Source organism: Astatotilapia calliptera, chromosome 3, assembly GCF_964374335.1.
Source record: "Astatotilapia calliptera chromosome 3, fAstCal68.1, whole genome shotgun sequence".
In the NCBI taxonomy this organism is placed as follows: Eukaryota; Metazoa; Chordata; class Actinopteri; order Cichliformes; family Cichlidae; genus Astatotilapia; species Astatotilapia calliptera.
Genome location: NC_137424.1, coordinates 43,454,954 through 43,474,141, shown reverse-complemented (window position 1 = coordinate 43,474,141; position 19,188 = coordinate 43,454,954). Strand labels below are relative to the sequence as shown.

Sequence of the window (19,188 nt, the reverse complement as noted above, 5' to 3'; positions counted from 1 at the left end):
ACGCACAAAATCAGCTGTCCACTTATTTACAGAGAAAACCTTCCACAGTCACAGTCTGGTGTGGAATCAGTTCTTGGATTATGGGGGAGTCGTATCACAGTTCAGAAGTGTGAGTCAGTTTCCTGATCTCTGGAATATGAGTTGATCCAGCAGGAACAGAAGATTTCAGTGGAGGTTCAGATCTCCTAGGCGTGGATCACCATCAAGATTCAACAGTCTCAGATTTCAGTTCTGAGATCTGCACTCGGCTAATAAACCTGATCTGTTTTGCAACACAAACACTGAAGTCTTATTCCAGCATTCCTAACAGCTCAGCTGGAAATCACATCCAAACTGCTCCCTGCAATGGCATTGGTGAAGTTGACTGTGCGTATTAGTGTGCGACAGGAAATGTCAGCTTCCACAGCAAAAGAATATAAAACAACCTTACTAGGTCTCATCTTAGCTATCAGAGGCTTCAACATCAGATTTAGTAAAGAACACAATGACATAACGTGCTAACTGACACCAAAGAAAACCAACTGTGACTCACCAAATCCCAACACACCAAAAACAAAAGTAAAGAACAACACCAATGAAATGATAAGTGCTCACACTCATTTAGGAGCAATTCTCACATGTTCAAAATACAATCAGATCATATTAACCTGGGTTGCTTCCTCATTATTGATCAATAAACTCAGTCATGCTTCAAATGAATTATTTGAAATGTGCATGTATGTAATAAATGAAAATACACAAAAGTAAATAAAACAAATTCACTGTTTTGATCAAAAGAGTAATACAGAATATTTTGTGTGACACAGTTTGTTTTATCTCAACTATGGTTTTGTGATATTTGATCATTTACATGTTTCCATCTTTAAATTGTTCTGATTCAGTCATTTTTACTTTTATGTTCTTGTTCTAAACTGAACTGCAGCGAAACCAAAGCCTGAACTGAGAGCTGATAGGACAGCTGTTCCAGTAGGGGGCAGTGTGACCCTGACCTGCTCTGTGAACCCATCATCATCATCATCATCATCATCATCTGGATGGAAATACTACTGGTACAGAGATTGGAAATCTTATCAACCTGTGAGAAATGGACAAATCAGTGTCTCAGAGGGAGGACGCTACAGCTGCAGAGGAGGAAGAGGAAAACCAGTTTACTACACACAGTTGAGTCAGTTAGTCAGGATTGACACAACTGGTGAGTTTAAATGTAACTTTCTACAAAGCACTACATCTGATGGTAACTGAACTTTTTGTCTTTCATGTGTTTTTATTGTACTTTCTTGAACATTAACAGCCTCAAACAGGCCTGTTGTGACTCTGTATCCAAACTGGTCTGAGATATACAGAGGAGAGACGATCACTGTCAGATGTGAGATCCATGGAGGAGACACTGAGTGGAATTATGAGTGGAAAACAAACAGCAACAGAAAACCTCAAAATCTAAATGAATACAGGATTATTTCTGCTTCATCATCCAACAGTGGAAACTATCGCTGTAAGGGCAGAATGAAAAGTTCACAGCATGAAACAACAGAGTGGAGTGATTCAGTCACACTGACAGTTTTTGACAGTAAGTCATGTTTGCTTTAAGCTGTTTGAACACTTTGTAAAATGTGTTTCTGTTCATATAGACTGAGATTATTATTCTTTGTATAAACTGAGCTCACTGTTCAGAGACTGTACTACATGTTCACTGAGAGAAAATCTTTGTTGAACAGATGAACCCCGTCCTGTCCTCACTGTGTCTCCATCATGGCTGAGTCCTGGAGCCTCAGTAACTCTGAACTGTGAGGTTGAACATCCGTCTGCAGGATGGAGCTTCTACTGGTATAAAGCTGTTCCTGATCTATCAGAGAAATCCTCCAGTTATGAGCTGCTACCTGATGGTAGTGGGACTGCACAGGACTCCTACATCATTCATGGACAGACACACACAGCAGGATATGTGTGCAGAGTTGGAAGAGGAGACCCAGAGTATCACACTGATCACAGTCAACCAAAGTTTGTCTGGTCTGCAGGTCAGTTTGTTTCTCTGTCCTTTCAATGAGCTCATGTTAGCTCATCATTTTTATTCACAAGGATTTAGACCATTAAAATCGCATCTCCATGACAACCATTTATCTCCGTTTATATCAAAACTCCCCAAAAGAACAAATGAACTGAATGTTTTCCTTTCTCTCTGTGATCAAACCAAACTGAATTTATTTTCCTTTTCTTATTTTTCAGTTTTATTTAATGTGATAACATGAAAAACAAAAGACATCTATGAGATTTTAAATGTTTTCTATTTGAATACTTTTACTTTGATATTTAAACTCATGTTTCTGTTTGCACTGATTATTTTTACTTAGTGCACAGACAGGATTTACACAGTTAAGACTCTTTGTTTAGTGCTCAGGTAGGTGTTCAGATAAAAAAGTCAAATATAGTTAATAAAGAAACAAAGATGTCAGCAGGCAGGTTAACAGCTCTGACAAATACAAGAGAAACACTGACTACAGATGGACGCTAGAAGAAGACGTCACAAATAACAGCTGCTGTTATTGTTCATTTAAAATATACTTCAAAGGTTTTTAGTTTTGGTCCTGCTGCTGCAAAATATCTCACTGTAGAAGGAATCTGTGAAACAGACAATATCACAGAATTATGACAGAAACATTACAGCAAATGACTGAAGTGTGTTCAGAGTGATCTGTATCAGGTGGATGATGCTGAGAGTGATGACTCAAAGCTCATGATGTCACATGACGTGTACCAAGCTCTACATGAGCTGCCAGCAGATAAAGCATGTGGGTTAGATCATCTTAAACATGTCAGTATTCGGCTCCTTTGTTTTCCATTGATTTGACTGTCTGTGTGATTCAGGGCTTGTTGTCAGACTCAGTGTTGTCTCACCAAACAAACACTTTATCACATTGAACTATTAAATTTGATTTTCAAAACAAAAGCTTCAAACAAATATTTTCACTGTGATATTTTGAATCCTAACATCTGTGAGCTTTGTCTCTTCACTGCATGTTGTTTCCAGATGTTCATTCAGCAGCGTCTCTCACAGTGAGTCCTGACAGAGTGCAACACTTCACCTCTGACTCTGTCTCACTGACCTGTGAGGGAAACTTCACTGAGTGGAGAGTGAGGAAGTTCTCTGAGGACGGCCGACTCTCTGACTGTAGGAGAATGACTGGATCCACATGTAACTTCAACACATCAAAGTCAGATACTGGAGTGTACTGGTGTGAGTCTGGATCAGGAGAGTTCAGCAGTGCAGTCAACATCACTGTACAGAGTATGTTATTATACATTTACTTCTTGGATCTGAATGATTTAGACGTCACATGAACATTTGTCTCAGCTTTGCTGTATGTGAAGTAATTCTATGTGGAAAACCAAAAAAAAACTGAGAATTTCAGACAATTTCAGGCAACGAAGCATCAAAATATTCTTGGTTGTTTGTCTAATTTGTCTTCATCCTTTCATAATCCAGTTTGTCATAATTTGTCAACAGTATTTTTTATTTTCTCTGTCAGAATAAAACTCAAAAAAGCTCAACATCTCTGTCGTCACATTAGATGAACCTTTAATGTCTCAATTCAGAGAAATTTGGGAAACACGTCATGCAAAATAACACAAACATACAAACATTTACAATTTCACCTTTAACCATTCAATAATATCACCGTCAATAATTTGACTCCTGCAGGGAACATCCCAACTATATTTCCAGTCCTCATAATCACTCAGAAAACCAGGTCTGCATGTAGATCATGAGACACGACTCACAGCTTTTTCTCAAAGTGTGCACCAGCTGGTCTGACTGAAACAATTGTGTGTGATTGTTTCACAGATGATGGTAATGGTCCTATCCTGGTGAGTCCTGTTCATCCTGTGACTGAGGGAGCTTCTGTTAGTCTGAGCTGCAGTTTGAGAACACAAAAAATACTTTCCAATGTGTTTTTCTATCACAATGACAAACTTATTCAAAATGATACCCGAGGGGAGCTGAAGATCTCTGCAGTGTCAAAGTCTGATGAAGGTTTCTACAAGTGTCAGTACTCAGGAAGAGAGTCAGCACAGAGCTGGATGTCAGTTAAAGGTGAGCAGGATCAAAACATTTGATGTGTTTCTGTAAATGAGTTTCATGATTGAGAAATAACATCATATTATCTCTTTTAATGTTTAAATCCACCTGGATCTATTTAGTCAGAACTTTATAAAACTATTATGTAATATCTCTAAATTGTCAGGTTTAATATCATTGTGATTCAGGACTTATGTGTGGGACTCAGGTGAAAACAGCAGAGGATGTAATCAGTCAGTTTCTTTATTCAAACAAAGGATAATTCATTTAACAAAACAGATTGCGAGCTTTGACTCAGTCAACAAGAACAAAACATAAATGAACCTAAACTTAAGGAGCGAGTCCTACAAAAACATCTTAACTGAGGTGAGAGAGACAGGCCAGAGGAGCGGACATAACAGTGTGAGGGCGGCAGATCTGTGGGAGAGGAGAGAACAGTTAGGGCAGGAAATCTGAGAGAATGTGACAAGACAGAGAGTGTTCATAAAGTGGCTGCAACTATGCCTTACTTGGAGTCCAGACTAGCTGGGTTTAGTGGATGAAGGCAGAGGCCCAAGGAAACTGCTGAATGATGGGCAGGCAGGCAAGTGAGGAAGAGGCTCTGAGGGGGGCAGCGGTGGTGGTGAATAGGGGGGTAATGATCCAAGGTGGCAGGCGTCTGACTGGAGGTGAATGATGGCATGAAAACAAATCTTGAAGCAGGAAGAAACTGAAACAAGGGGAAAGTCTGTTAGCATACAAATCTTATTTTCCTAGAAAGGATCCCAGCAGACCTGCCTGGTTACCTCACTGACGAGCTGCAGTCATGTTAACTATCCATTAACATTTGGCTACAGCCACCGAGGTCTTCAAGGTCAACTTTATCACTAAATAAAAATCCTTATAACATAGAAACTATGATTCTTACAAAGGTGCTGTGTATTGTCAACATATAGAAAGTAATGTATAAAGATTTAAAATATCATTTGTTTGACCTCTGACCTCAATTTTACATTTCTTATCGCCCTTTCTTGTCATGTTGAAAAAAATCTGCCTTTGGACTTATTTTCACTGAACTACAAACTTCTCACAGTACAAATAAAAAAAAAAATACACTAAAAATATATATTTTTTTCTTTTAAAGCAAATACTGTCAACAGAGTGAGCTGCCTTAGCAGAAATTTGTGCTCTCTGTGTTTGTTTTATACTTTATTAATAATTAATTATTGTTTGTTGTTGCAGTAACTGTGTCAGGAGCTGACAGCTCTTCATCTCCTGTGTGGTTGATGGTTGGACTGGTTTGTGGAGTCTCTCTCATTATTATTCTCCTGCTCTTGTTGTGTCACTGCAGACAGTCCAAGTGTAAGAGCCTCTTCTTTTCATGCTGTATTAGAGAGTTTATTTACTACATACACTTTAATTATTCACACATATACATGTATTCTGATCTCATGACACTAAATATCAGTGGAACAATTTATACATGACAAACATGTGTAATAACATTTGTCTCTTTCACAGATTCCTGCTTCACCAGGTTGGTAAAATACTTTTTATTATTATTTTAAACAAACATCAGTTACTTTTGAGTTTATTGTGTTTATTTCCTGTTTTAGGTCGATCCAGTCTGAGAGTCACAGTCTGGGCTCCTCCACAAATCATGGAGTCAACCAGAATGAAACTCATGTTTACGACTCTCTTCAACATGGTCAGTGTAATGATAACAGCAAATCCTTATTTGCCTAGTATCATGTTTTATGCTGTTAATACTCCTAGACGGTAGGGGGAGCTAGAGAGCAGAGGGAGTTACCTCGGAGTAGACTGTGATGGCGAAGCTTTGTTTACATGTGAACCACAGTTCGACAAAATACCTTCTCTTCAAGTAATGGTGTCATTCTTAAGAACCCACAACAACATAAAGAAACAAGACATGGGGTCCGTTCTTCGTACCTCGCTAAGTAAGTTAGCTGGATTTGATTGTTGATCCGTAAGCGTAAACCTGCTCGGGAGCAGGCTTACTTTATGTAAACAGGATTAGATCGCGGCCACTCAGGTATGTCCGCTTCATTTATACGAAAGCAACAGCGATATTTTACCACTGTTTTTCCATAAATAAATATTATCAATGTAACTAAAGTTAATGCAGTTTGATCCTTTTATTGATTCCATACAGATACATACAGGTCATTTCCTAAAAAAAGGGAAATGTACTATTAATCATTCTATTCCATGTATTTGATTATTACAGATGTAATTCATATTTTAGAGTACCGTAGTAATAGTAAATTACTTCGTGTAATCAAGATGAGAGACCACGGCTATAAAAGCGAAGGTGGATTTGGGAAGCCTGTCGCAGCCATGTCCTGTCCATATACGCGAGCCACCCATTGCGGAAGGTGCAAGATTGATAAGGAGAGTTTTCAGAATTCAGCGTATATTGCGGGACAGACAGGATCCTTTAGCTCAGCGCGACAGTGTGCTCATAGAGAGATATCGATTTTCCCGTGAGGGCATTATTTACTTAACCAACTTGTTGACGAGGGGGTGCAGGACCACCACCTGTCTTCTTTTGCTCTGCCCTTTCCTTGGTTGCTGTTATAAACAAACAAACAGATTATTTCAGGGTCTCTTTTCAAGAGACTAAAAGCAGTATAAGTGATAAATATTACCATTCTGTAGAATATTCTTATATTTCACTTTTACTTGCTCCCATGTGCTAGTGGGTCCTGTTGTGGCTCTAATGTGAAAGAGGATATAATGTAATATAATATAATATAATATAATATAATATAATATAATATAATGTAATATAATATAATGTAATATAATAAATTTACCCTACCGCCTACTGGTGTTGGCCAGAGGGGCCGATGGCGCGATATGGCAGCCTGGCTTCTGTCAGTCTGCCCCAGGGCAGCTGTGGCTACAACCGTAGCTGCCTCCACCAGTGTGTGAATGTGAGAGTGAATGAATAGTGGCATTGTAAAGCGCTTTGGGTGCCTTGAAAAGCGCTATATAAATCCAATCCAATTATAATTATTATTATTAAATTACTTACGAGTTTAATTTGTCAGCAACTTTCTGCCAGCCCTCTCTCCTTGCTTTTGCAGCCTTTGCAGTGTTCCCTTGCATTTTAATTAAACTCTGAAACTCCTGAAATCCCTCAATCAAGAGTTCTTGCTCTGCTGCCGAAAAATACTGAGCGCGCTCCTTCGACATTTTCGCCGACCAATCAAAGGGTTGCCGATCAATGTTTCTACTATCAATGCGTAGCCCCTGTTAAGCCACCCAGTGATCTCACATTACTTCATCCAGCTATACTAACCGTCAACAACAGGTGTGTTCGGAGAACCGGAATAGCGAGCTCAAAGTTGGCGCGATGATTTGATCTTGGATGTGTCATTTGATCTTGGATGTAGTAAGCGAGGTACGAAGAACGGACCCATGGTGTCAGAAGATGGACTTGAAGAAAGGTAACGGACTACAATATAGCAGTACCGACGGATCAGCTTAGCAGTGAACGTAGTGTAGCTAACTCGCCGAGGGAGAGAAAAGAGACCTAGCGACGTAAGCATGGACGGCTTACACCCACCACCGATTCTTCAGTTGACTGGAAATGTGGCTGAAAATTGGAGAAGATTTAAGCAACGTTTCACGTTGTACCTATCAGCAATTGGACTTGACGAGGCAAGTGATAAAAAGCAAGCGTCAGTGTTTTTGCATATAGTGGGTGATGAGGCACTGGAAGTCTATAATAACTTCACATTTACTGATGGTAACGGAATGAAGCTGAATAAAATAATGGAGAAGTTTGAGGCTTACTGCATACCTAAGAGAAATGTGACATTTGAGAGGCACAGATTCTTCATATGTGTACAGAAGACAGGGGAGACAACAGATCAGTATGTCACAGAGCTGCAGAACAGGAGTAAAACATGTGAATTTGGAGGACTGACAGACTCTTTGATAAAAGACAGACTTGTGTGCGGGATTCCAGACAACGGTCTGAGAGAGAGGCTACTGAGAGAGGAAAATCTTGACCTGGAAAAAGCTGTGCAGAGCAGCTGAAACAGTGAGGGCACAAGCTAAAGAACTGCTTAGTGACAGCTGCAGAGTGGATGCTGTGAATAAGAACACACACAGAGTCAAAAAGGAGAGTGCTGCCGCTGAAATGAAACTGCAATGGAAATCGCCAGCAAACAGGGACAGAAAAGAAAAGACTTGTGGTCGCTGCGGAATGCAACATCCTCCTAAAAAATGTCCAGCATATGGGAAAAGATGCAATAAATGTAACAAAAATAACCATTATGCTAGGTGCTGCAAAGCTCAAACCCTGAAACAAAGTGCAGTCCATACTGTGGATGAAGAAGACACAGAGGAACTCTATGTAGCTGCAGTGACAGACAATAAGACAGGTGAAAAGGACTGGATAATGACACTCAAAGTGAATGACACACTCATGAAAGTCAAGCTGGATACTGGAGCTCAAGTGAATGTCATATCAGAAGCAGAGTTCAAGAAAATCAGACCTAGACCTAAAATGCATGCAACGAAGGTGAAGGTGAGTGGATACTCAGGTGCAGAAATACCTGTGAAATGAAAATGCATGGTTAAAGTGACACACAAAGACAAGGAGCACACGCTAACATTCATTGTGGTGCCGAAGACAGTGCAGCCTATACTAGGGTTACATGCCTGTGAGAGTCTGAACCTAGTGAAAAGAGTGCTCGTTGTGGAAACTGATGATGACATGGACTATAATGAGTTGATGAAGGAATATGGTGACCTATTTCAGGGACTTGGTTGCCTTGCTGGAGAACACACAATCAGAGTCGATGAAAGTGTAACACCAGTCATTCATCCATGCCGCAAAGTACCATTTGCTCTACAAAAGCCACTGAAAGCCGAGTTGGACAGGATGGAAAACCTGGAAGTGATTGAAAAGTTCGATGAACCAACGGAGTGGGTGAGTTCTCTTGTTATTGTGGAGAAAAAGACTGGAAAGCTCAGAGTTTGCATGGATCCTAGAGATCTGAATAGAGCAATAAAGAGAGAACTTTTCAAACTACCTACAAGAGAAGAGATAATGTCACAGTTTGCAAAAGTGAAGTACTTTAGCAAGCTAGGGCGAAGCTGGACGAAGCAAGTTCAAAACTGTGCATGTTCAACAGCCCATTTGGCAGGTACAGATTCCGTACCTGCCAGATTCCGGCGACTGCCGTTTGGCATTGCTTCAGCACCTGAGGTGTATCACAAGCAGTGTTGGGGAGTAACGGAATACATGTACCGCCGTTACGTATTTAAAATACAAAATATGAGTAACTGTATTCCGTTACAGTTACCGTTTAAAAAGGTGGTATTCAGAATACAGTTACTTTGTTGAAATAAATGGATTACACTGCGGTACTTTCCTGTTTCATTTTGTCGCGGGTCAGGACTGTTTGGGTTTTGTTTGACAGCTACGTTCTGTTGTTCCAGGCAGCAGCGTTATGGTTGCCATGGTTACAGGGCGACGCTCTCTCTCTCTCTCTGCGACTGTGTGTTTCCTGGGTGAGAGAGCGCCTTTTCGTTGTTGTTGTGCTAAGCTAACAGGCAGAATGCTACAAGCATAGCTCTAAAGAATGTAGCATCATAGGCAATGTAGTCCGTGAGGGAAGCTTTGTTTATATGTGAACCACAGTTCGATAAAATACCTTCTCTTCAAGTGATGGTGTCATTCTTAAGAACCCACAACAACATAAAGAAACAAGACAGTCAGCATTGAAAAACAGTTTTTATTATCATTATTAATATTTACTTTTATTAAACCTCCATTAGCATGAACATTTAATAGGTTCAGTTTGCGTTCACAAGTTTTTTAAATAACATTTAAAGATCTTACAGTCCTGGTTTTGACTCACACAGTGTTTCTGTGTTTGCTCTGATCTTTAGTGTAACTGTAATAAAATGATTAATGTGAGCCTGGCTTGTTTTTTCTTTAGGTACTGCTGACGTCTATGAATCAGTCACACAAGTGACAAACAGAAATGGTACAGTATATGTGCTGAAAATCACAGAGCAGTTAGAGATGAAACTTGTTTTTGATTTAATGAAACTAATTTCATGTGATATGTTTTTACAAACCTGTAAATAAAATATGAACATTTCAGGATAGTTTTACAGAGTTTATTTACTACATTCACTTTAATTATTCAAACATTCATTCTGATCTGATGACACAAAATATCAGTGAAACATTTAAACATAATAATTGTAATTGAAAGAATCTGAACAGTCTGATGAAGAAGACCAGCTCTGTTCTGGGACGTCGTCATGACCCAGTGGAGGTAGTCAGTGACAGGATGGTGGCTCAGCTGTCACCCCTGTTAGATAACACCTCCCACCCCACGCAGGTCACTCTGACAGCACTGAGCAGCTCCTGCAGTGACAGGCTGCTGCACCCACAGTGTGAAGGAGAGATTTAGGAGATCTTTCCTTCCAGCTGCTGTCAGACTCTACAACATACATCATCATGTGAAAGCACACATGCACACACTGGTGTCTGTAAATATCTCAATGTGCAATACTCTATACCTGCTGCTACTAACATCCATCGACTGCACGATGAAATGCTGCCATTTGCAGCTGGTACAACAGAATTAAAATTCTCTACTTTTTGTGGTGTGCATTATTATTCATACTTTGTGATATATTATATTATTTAGTTTAGTCAGTTACTGTTCTTACTGTCTTTGAGCCACTGTGACCACTTAGTTTCCTCTGAGATTAATAAAGTATTCTTATCTTATCTTACAGATTCATGCTTCACCAGGTTGGTAAAATACTTTTTATTATTATTTTAAACAAACATCAGTTACTTTTGAGTTTATTGTTGTCAGGTCTGCCGTGGCAGATGAGTGGAGGTTGAGAATTAGGACCTAAGATGCAGGCAGCTGAGATGCAAATGAGTTTTATTCATGAAGTGGTGAAACAAACAGAGACAGCAAAGGCAAAATGATGATGCAGGGAGACACGGGGGACGACACAGAATGATGCAGGGAAAGAACACAGACGAACCAGCAACAAGCACACGAGGACACACACTATAAATACACACAGAGGGAAACGTGGAATAGCAAACAGGAGGCAGACACAGCTGAACCAAATTGAACTGACGAGACAGGGGAAAACATAAACTGAACACACTAACAGAAGACATGGATCTTCACAATAAAACAGGAAATGCACAGAGACACGGTACAGACACTAAACAGAGGAAACACAGAAACCAAACTCTAGGAACTAAAAAGTCTAAACCCCAGTACACAAACAGAACAAACACAATATCATAATAATGAAAAACACAAACCGTTGGGTCAAAAGACCGAGGACCATGACAATTGTGTTTATTTCCTGTTTTAGGTCGATCCAGTCTGAGAGTCACAGTCCGGGCTCCTCCACAAATCATGGAGTCAACCAGAATGAAACTGTGTACGGCTCTCTTCAGCATGGTCAGCATTTAAAACAATCTTTATCATCATTATTTATATTGACTTTTAGTGGGGAAAGGCTAATTGATCAATCTAAATTGCCCATAGGTGTGAATGTGGGAGTGAATGTGAGCGCGAATGGTTGTCTGTCCCTGTGTGTGAGCCCTGCGACAGACTGGCGACCTGTCCAGGGATAGCTCAGTAGGTAGAGTGGTGGCCCCATGATCGGAAGGTCGGGGGTTCAACTCCACTGAACGGCTACCCTGAGGTACCCCTGAGCAAGGTACCGTCCCTACACACTGCTCCCCGGGCGCTGCATTGGTGGCTGCCCACTGCTTCACTGGGTGAATGGGTTAAATGCAGAGGAACTATTTCCCTATGGGGACTAACACATATACACACATTAAGGGTGTAGCCTGCCTCTCGACCTATGACAGCTGGGATAGACTCCAGCGCCCCTGAAAAGGATAAGCAGAAGCGAATGGATGGATGGATATTAACTTTTATTAAATCTCCATTAACGCGAACATTTATCAGGTTCAGTTTGTGTTCAGCAGTTTTTCAAAGAACATTTAAAGATCTTACAGTCCTGGTTTTGACTCACACAGTGTTTCTGTTTTTGCTCTGATCTTTAGTGTAACTGTAATAAAATGATTAATGTGAGCCTGGCTTGTTTTTTTCTTTAGGTACTGCTGACGTCTATGAATCAGTCACACAAGTGAAAAATAGAAATGGTACAGTATATGTGCTGGAAATCACAGAGCAGTTAGAGATTAAACTTGTTTTTGATTTAATGAGTCTAATTTCATGTGATATGTTTTTACAATCCTGTAAATAAAAATATGAACATTTCAGGTTCAGATGAATACGATGACATCACCTCCTCTCTTATTGAGTTTAAAGATCTTAGAACTAAGAATGAGTACACCAAAGTTAATTTTATAAAAAGAAAACCTGGTTTGGAAAGTTTTTTTAATTAGTATGAAATTAATTTTGGGGCTGGGAGGGGGGACATTTATTCCCCCCCATTTGAATAATACATTTATTGAAATGTATTATTTTGTTCTTTTCATCTTTTTTAATCTGTGTATTTAGTTCTGATCAAACTGAACAAAGCATGAGCTTACAGTACCTGGAAAAAGTATTCATACCTGTTGCACTTCTACACATTTTGACACCTTTTTTTTAATTGAGATTTTCTGTGATAGACCAACACAACGTAGCACATAATTATGAAGTGGTATGAAAATGATACATGGTTTTCAAAATTTTAAAAAGTAAAAATCTGAAAGGTGTGGCGTGCATTTGTTTTCAGCCACCTGTACTCTGATATCCCTCATTAAAATCCAGTGCATTCATTTACCTTCAGAAGTCACCTATTTAGCTGCTCTGTGGAGGCCTCAGTGGTTTGTTAGAGAACATTAGTGAACAAACAGCATCATGAAGACCAAGGAACTCACCAGACAGGTCAGGGATAAAGTTGGAGATAAGTTTAAAGCAGGGTTAGGTAATAAAAAAATATCCCAAGCTTTGAACATCTCAAGGAGTATTGTTCAATCCATCATCCAAAAATGGAAAAAGCATGCTACAACTGCAAACCCAGGGTGATCTCTAAAACCTGCAGGACACCAGCCGACCCCTGGTTTAGATCAAAGAATATTCTTGTGTTAGAATGGCTCAGTCAAAGTCCAGACCTAAATCCCACTGAGCATCTGTGGCAAGACTTGAAAAATTGCTGTTCACAGTCTGGCTGAGCTTGAGCCATTTTGCAACAAATAATTGGCAAACATTTCAGTCTGTAGATGTGCAAAGCTGGTAAAGACTTGCAGCTGTAAATGCAGCGAGCAGTGTCTCTACAAAGTATTGACGAAGGTGGGTTGAAAACAAATGCATGCCACACTTTTCAGAGTTTTATTTGCTTAAAATTTTGAAAACCATGTATCATTTTCATACCACTTCACAGTTCTGCACTATTTGTGTTGGTCTATCCCCGTAAAAACATTTAAGTTGGCGTTTGTAAGGTGACAAAATGTATAAACGTTCAAAGGGTATGATACTTTTTCAAGTCTCTGTCAGTTTGATTTAGTCGAGTAACAGCATCACCGTACAAAACACACCATTGTTTCAAGTATCCCAGGTGAGGTCTTAATGATTTTTTACTGATACAGAAGAAGATAGAGAAGTGTTTCAGCTTCACATGTTTTAAAAAAAATCTTTACAACACAGAACAAATTACAAACGATAAGTTATGTGTCTGAGGCCAGATGTTTACATGAAAGTAAAACCAGATGGTTTCCTCGTCCACACAGATGCAGAGTCTGTCTCCGCCTTCTAAACAAATCCTATAAGGTACAGTAACATTACACACCTGTAAAGACTCAAACACAAAACAGAACTTCACTTTGCATCAAGGGGAGACAATGCTTTTATAATAAACCTTATTGTTCTCCAACACAGGTGGGACAGACACAGGGGCAGCCAGTGACCCCTCACACACGTCCTTATGCTGATATCCAGGCAGGTTCTCAGTGTTTGTAGCTGCTGATTTATGCAGCAAACATTTCCACAGTCCTCTGCAGCAGATTATAGAAACACTTCTTCTCTCAGCTCACGACAGAAGATCTACAGCTGGGACACTGTTAAGTGGTTCTACGTGAAAAATAGTTAAATATTTACTCAAACATGTTCTTGTATGTAAAGCAGGTTCAAATGCATGAAATTACATTTGTCCTTTATAGTGGACGTTAAAAAACACCACATGTATAAATGATAATTTACATCTTAGAGCCCTGCTCTCAAACACTGACTCAGATGTAACTGTCTGTGAAACTGGATTTAAGAAATAAGAACTTAAAGTTCACAAAACATGTCAAACAGACTCTCCTTCATGAAGTCCTCGCTCATAAAGTGCTTCACAGACCTGAACATTACAGCTAACAGCTGGATTTTCCTGTGTCAGTGCAGCTAACCAAACAACGCAGAACCTCTTACTGCTAAAGAGACAGACGGTGAAAGCAGACAGTATATCCTCCGTTTTAACATAAAAATCATTGTTGCAGCTGAGAGCAGCACAACAGTGGTTAAACTGATGTTTAGTTTTAGTGTCCTTATTTTCACTGAGTTATTGGTTCTGCTATTAGTTACTTAGCATAAACTGATGTGAGTCTTTGACTGAAACAAACCGACCTGGTGATGTGATGCTCTGTACTGACAGAAGATGGCGCTGAACATCTTTTTATAACTCTAAGCACTTATTTCTTAAATTAAGCTTCACAGTCAGAGTTACATCTGTGTCAGTTTTTGAGAGCTGGGCTCCATGATGTACATCAGCATTTATACATGTAGTGTTTCATGTCCCCTTTAATGCTGAACACCTGATGTGACATTTCCACACATTAATTCTGCTCAGTACCTGATTGTTTTACATGTTTTCCATCCTCCATCTTCCAATTTTTGTGATTTGGTTCATGTAAACATTTCTGATGGTTTTATTTTCATCAAAATATTTTAATTTGCACTTAAATTTGAACTCTTAGAGATTACACTCACTTTGTTTTCACAGACTTGTGACCATGACACAAAACTACAGACAGAAGTGGATAAAATCTCAGTGTTACTGGTTTTAGAAATGCTTTACGATAATAAAAAAATACATCATTTAGAGTCAAAATATCTTAAATGGTAACAAATATAACTGTTATCTTCGGGTTAGTCACAGTCCAAATCATCATCTGCATCAATGAATGTCAGTGAGGCGTCCTGAAAGTCGTCACGTCTCCTGTTCAGTGACCGTCTCTGAGAATCACTCTCCTCTCAATCAAATCACTTTTCTTCTGTTTATCCTCTGAGTTGCTCTTTGATGGTTATGAATCATCGCTCTTCTTTAAACTGTGAAGTCGTTGCTGTTCTTGGGAGACATTTCTCTTTTGTTCTGGTATCAAATTGCCTCGTGTTTGCTGAGCTTCACCATCTTTCTGGTCACCTGTCAAACTGTTGCTCATGTTTCCAGAGCAGCTTTTCTTCTGCTCAGACTGCATGTGCGTGTGTGTGTTTCCAGCTATACCATACATAGACACGTGACCTTTCAATGAACTTAAACCGTGTGTATGAGGTATGCAGAAAAGCAGAAACAAGCACCTTGCTAAACTATAAAAACAGGAACTTGTAATAGGTCATGTCTCAAACAAACATTTAAAGGTGTGAAGTCTTGCACTTTAGAAGAAACTGAACATGGTGCTTTCCTAATGTATAACATAGCTCATCTCTGGACTAAGCTGCACTCTAAATAAAGAAAGCACATTTTGTCAGCACAGACACAGATAAAGGAAATAGTAGAAGGTTGAAAATAAATCCTCTGACTGTCTGACTTCTTCATAATTATAGCCATATTAGGACACATAAAGGCGATGATTATATATCTATATATTTTAGCACAAATGACAATATAAAAAATATCAATGCCAACAGAATCTGCCTCTGTTTAGTTTTTCTGTTCATTTGTCCAGACTGACACTTCTTTTGCTCTAAGAAATAAGAACACAATGATCGGGACGGTGTAAGCTACAACCCTATAATCACTTTCTGTCACCGACCTCTCAGCTAAACCTGTGTAGAGTCATCCAATAATAACAACTGGGGTTGCTACGATTCGTTGACTAGTCACGATCAGGTCAACTAGTGTTCAACACAAAAACAAGAAGAAGCCGTCTCCAGTACCGTTGATGTGTCCAAATTCAGGGGCTGCATCCTTTGCAGGCTGCATTTGTAGGTCGATAACGTTACAGCAACGCAACGAAGACTGTCCAACCTCGAAGACTCCTCCAAATGTGTCCTTTTCCTTAGATTGAAAAGATGGGTCGGGTGTATTCTTTGTGGCCCGATCTAACCCAGAATTCATAGCGCGGCCAATTCTAGTTTCCAACAATGGCGGCAGCTACTTTGTTTTAATATTACTCTTTCTTGGTCACAAAATAAATGTTTAGGATATTTTCAGTCGAGAATGTAGCTGTGTAAACTTCAAATATCTGCTCAATTTATCAGGACATTACATATTTGCAAAAGTGTTGCGATCTGCCCTCATTCATGTTGTGTGTTCTGTCTGCCTGCGTAAGTTTATTTTGTATTTTACTTCAGCCAGTTTTCTGTTTTGTCGTCCAGCATTAAAGCTGTATTTAAGTTCACCTTTTGCTTCCATCTGTGTGCATTTTGGGTGCCACCGGAAGTAGCATATGCTAAGGTGCACATAGTCTTTTCGCATTACCTCAGTAAGACCATGTGAAAATGAAAACAAATCATCCTGGGTGAACTTAAAAACATTTGTTCCCCTTTTGTTAAGACAGAAAAACGCAGCACACAAAAATACTGCAAAAGGACGGTCGCCTTATATACATGGTGTATAAACTCAACATGCACATTTCACTTAAAAATTAAGATGAGAACAAATCAACTTGTTAGAGATATTCTTCTCCTGTTGACCCCCCCCCCCCCCCCCCCCCAAATAAATAAATTATCAGATATTGATGCTTCTTTCCTGTGTGATAGAAAATAGGAGACTGATGTTTGTTTTTTAAGTTAATTCCCAATAAAACTGTTTTGTTGCTAACTACATTGCTGTCTGTATTATTGCTGAAGTCCTAAATGATCACCTTTAAAGTGTTTGTGCTGATGACATCATGTACAGTCAGACAGGCATGGAGAACAGCACTGACTGGGAGGCTTTGAACAGATCACATAGTTCAATTCAACATATGAGACTTTAAGAATGCACAAGCATCTACTTAAAATCTATTTAATTTATCATCTATGATATTATTATGTGCAATTCCAATGTACTTTGTTCATCTCCCTTAAATAAACAGGCAGCCTTAAAGTATGAAATATTCATATACAAACACACATAAATGTGTGAACTGTCTCAGTGGCTGATTGTGCCCCACAGGCCTCAGTGTGAGCTTGAACACATTTATAATGTTTAAGTAGTTTAATGTGTCGGTGCTGACGATAAACACATTTTGAATGAAAGCCGGGGAACTTTTGGTAGCACAGAAACAAGTGGCTATTCTTTGTGAGCATATGGATCAGTCATATTACCATTATTTCACCCAAAGGCACCAAGTTAATACTTAAAAAAGCTGCAGAAATACACACAAATGTAAACAGTACTTGGTGACAACTTTGCTTTTAGCCTTTAACCCTCTGAGGTCCAGGGTATAACTGGCCATTTTTGACTACTTTTGATTCGGCCTCTATATTTCACCTTTAAAAACTGTTTATCTTGCCAATCTGTTATTTACCCATTTTGATATAATGTATCAGCCCAATTTATCTAAATTCAGACAAAGTGATATTTTTGACTGTAAAAACCAAAAGCATGTTTAACGAATCATTTTCATAACTTGAAATGCAAATAAAAATTGTACATTTTTAAAAAATATGCACAAGTTTTGCAAACAACAAAGTTATATGGTACTATTTACCTAAAAATGCAGCCAAGGCTCAGACGTTTTTTATATAACCATTTAAAACTGTTTACAGAACAATCAGGTGTTCTGCATCAAATAAGAAGAGAACAAATTATTTATGCAACTCCAAAAAATAGTTTGTGTCACTATAACACAGATGAGAACAGCACAGGGATAAATCCTGCAGGTCTGACAGCAGGTGTGTCACTCAGCATTTACACTGCAGTCTGCCTTTGGTGGCTTTAAGACAGCAACTGTGACGTTCACTAGTAGAACTGACACACAAAACAAAACAACGACTACACTACACACTAACTACACAAGACAACAAACTAACTTGAGACTCCAAACACAGTAAACATCAGAAAGCTCTCACCAGTGTTGACTAACGCGTTACAGTAACTACGTTATTATTGTGGTAACGAGCACGGTAACTAGTTATTATGCCAAAATCAGGAACGTGTCAATCGTTACTGGGATTTAGATAGGCTCGTTACTTCGTGTGGTGGCTATCATGGAGCCTCCACAGATTGAGTACCATTAGCAAGTGGTGGAGGCCAGCAGGTGAGGCAGGAGGAGCAGAGACCCGAGGCGGTGAACTGAACTTCAGGTAAGAAGTTATGACCTGCAGTCTATCTGGGTCAGAAATAAACCAAGTTTAGGTGGAGTTTATTTTCGTTATGCTGACCTTTTCGTACTGGGTACTAGCTAGCATGATGGAGTTTCTATACAGCTGGGTGGTGCTATGATGTTACTGATGTTGGACTTTATTTTGTTCATAAGGTTAATTAGTAGAGTTGCCAACTGTCCCCTAAAAAACTGAATCATCTCGTATTCAGAGAAAATATTACGCGTTTCGTGTTGAGGTTAAAAGGAACAGTTTGTCCCGTACTTCAGCTACAATGAAAAAGCTGGAGTTATTCTGTGTCTTGGTTACAGTAACTAAACTAAGTACAACAATCCAGCAAAGCCTACAGCTCAGCCACCACCTTAAGCATCGGATGAGGATGATGAGCAGCAGTTGCTTTGGCTAAAGGCAGGAACCTGGAATGGTGCACCACCCAGGTGGAGAGGACAGCAGGAGAGAGAGAGAGGAACAACAACAGCACTGACAGGAAGTCAGAGAGGACTGGAGGACCATGACATCTGTTTGTGTATGAAATTTAAAGGCATTAAGATCAAACCGCAAAAATGACAATACAGA

The 19,188-nt window shown here is 39.4% G+C and overlaps 1 long non-coding RNA gene across 1 annotated transcript; it reads left to right on the top strand.

Annotated features, from left to right (window-relative positions):
- Positions 1–13,736: 13,736 nt before the first annotated feature.
- LOC113018862 (uncharacterized) lies at positions 13,737–15,886 on the top strand. The gene is made up of 2 exons (XR_003271876.2): positions 13,737–13,872; positions 13,981–15,886. It is a non-coding gene; the product is annotated as an uncharacterized LOC113018862 (long non-coding RNA).
- The last annotated feature ends 3,302 nt before the right edge of the window (positions 15,887–19,188 follow it).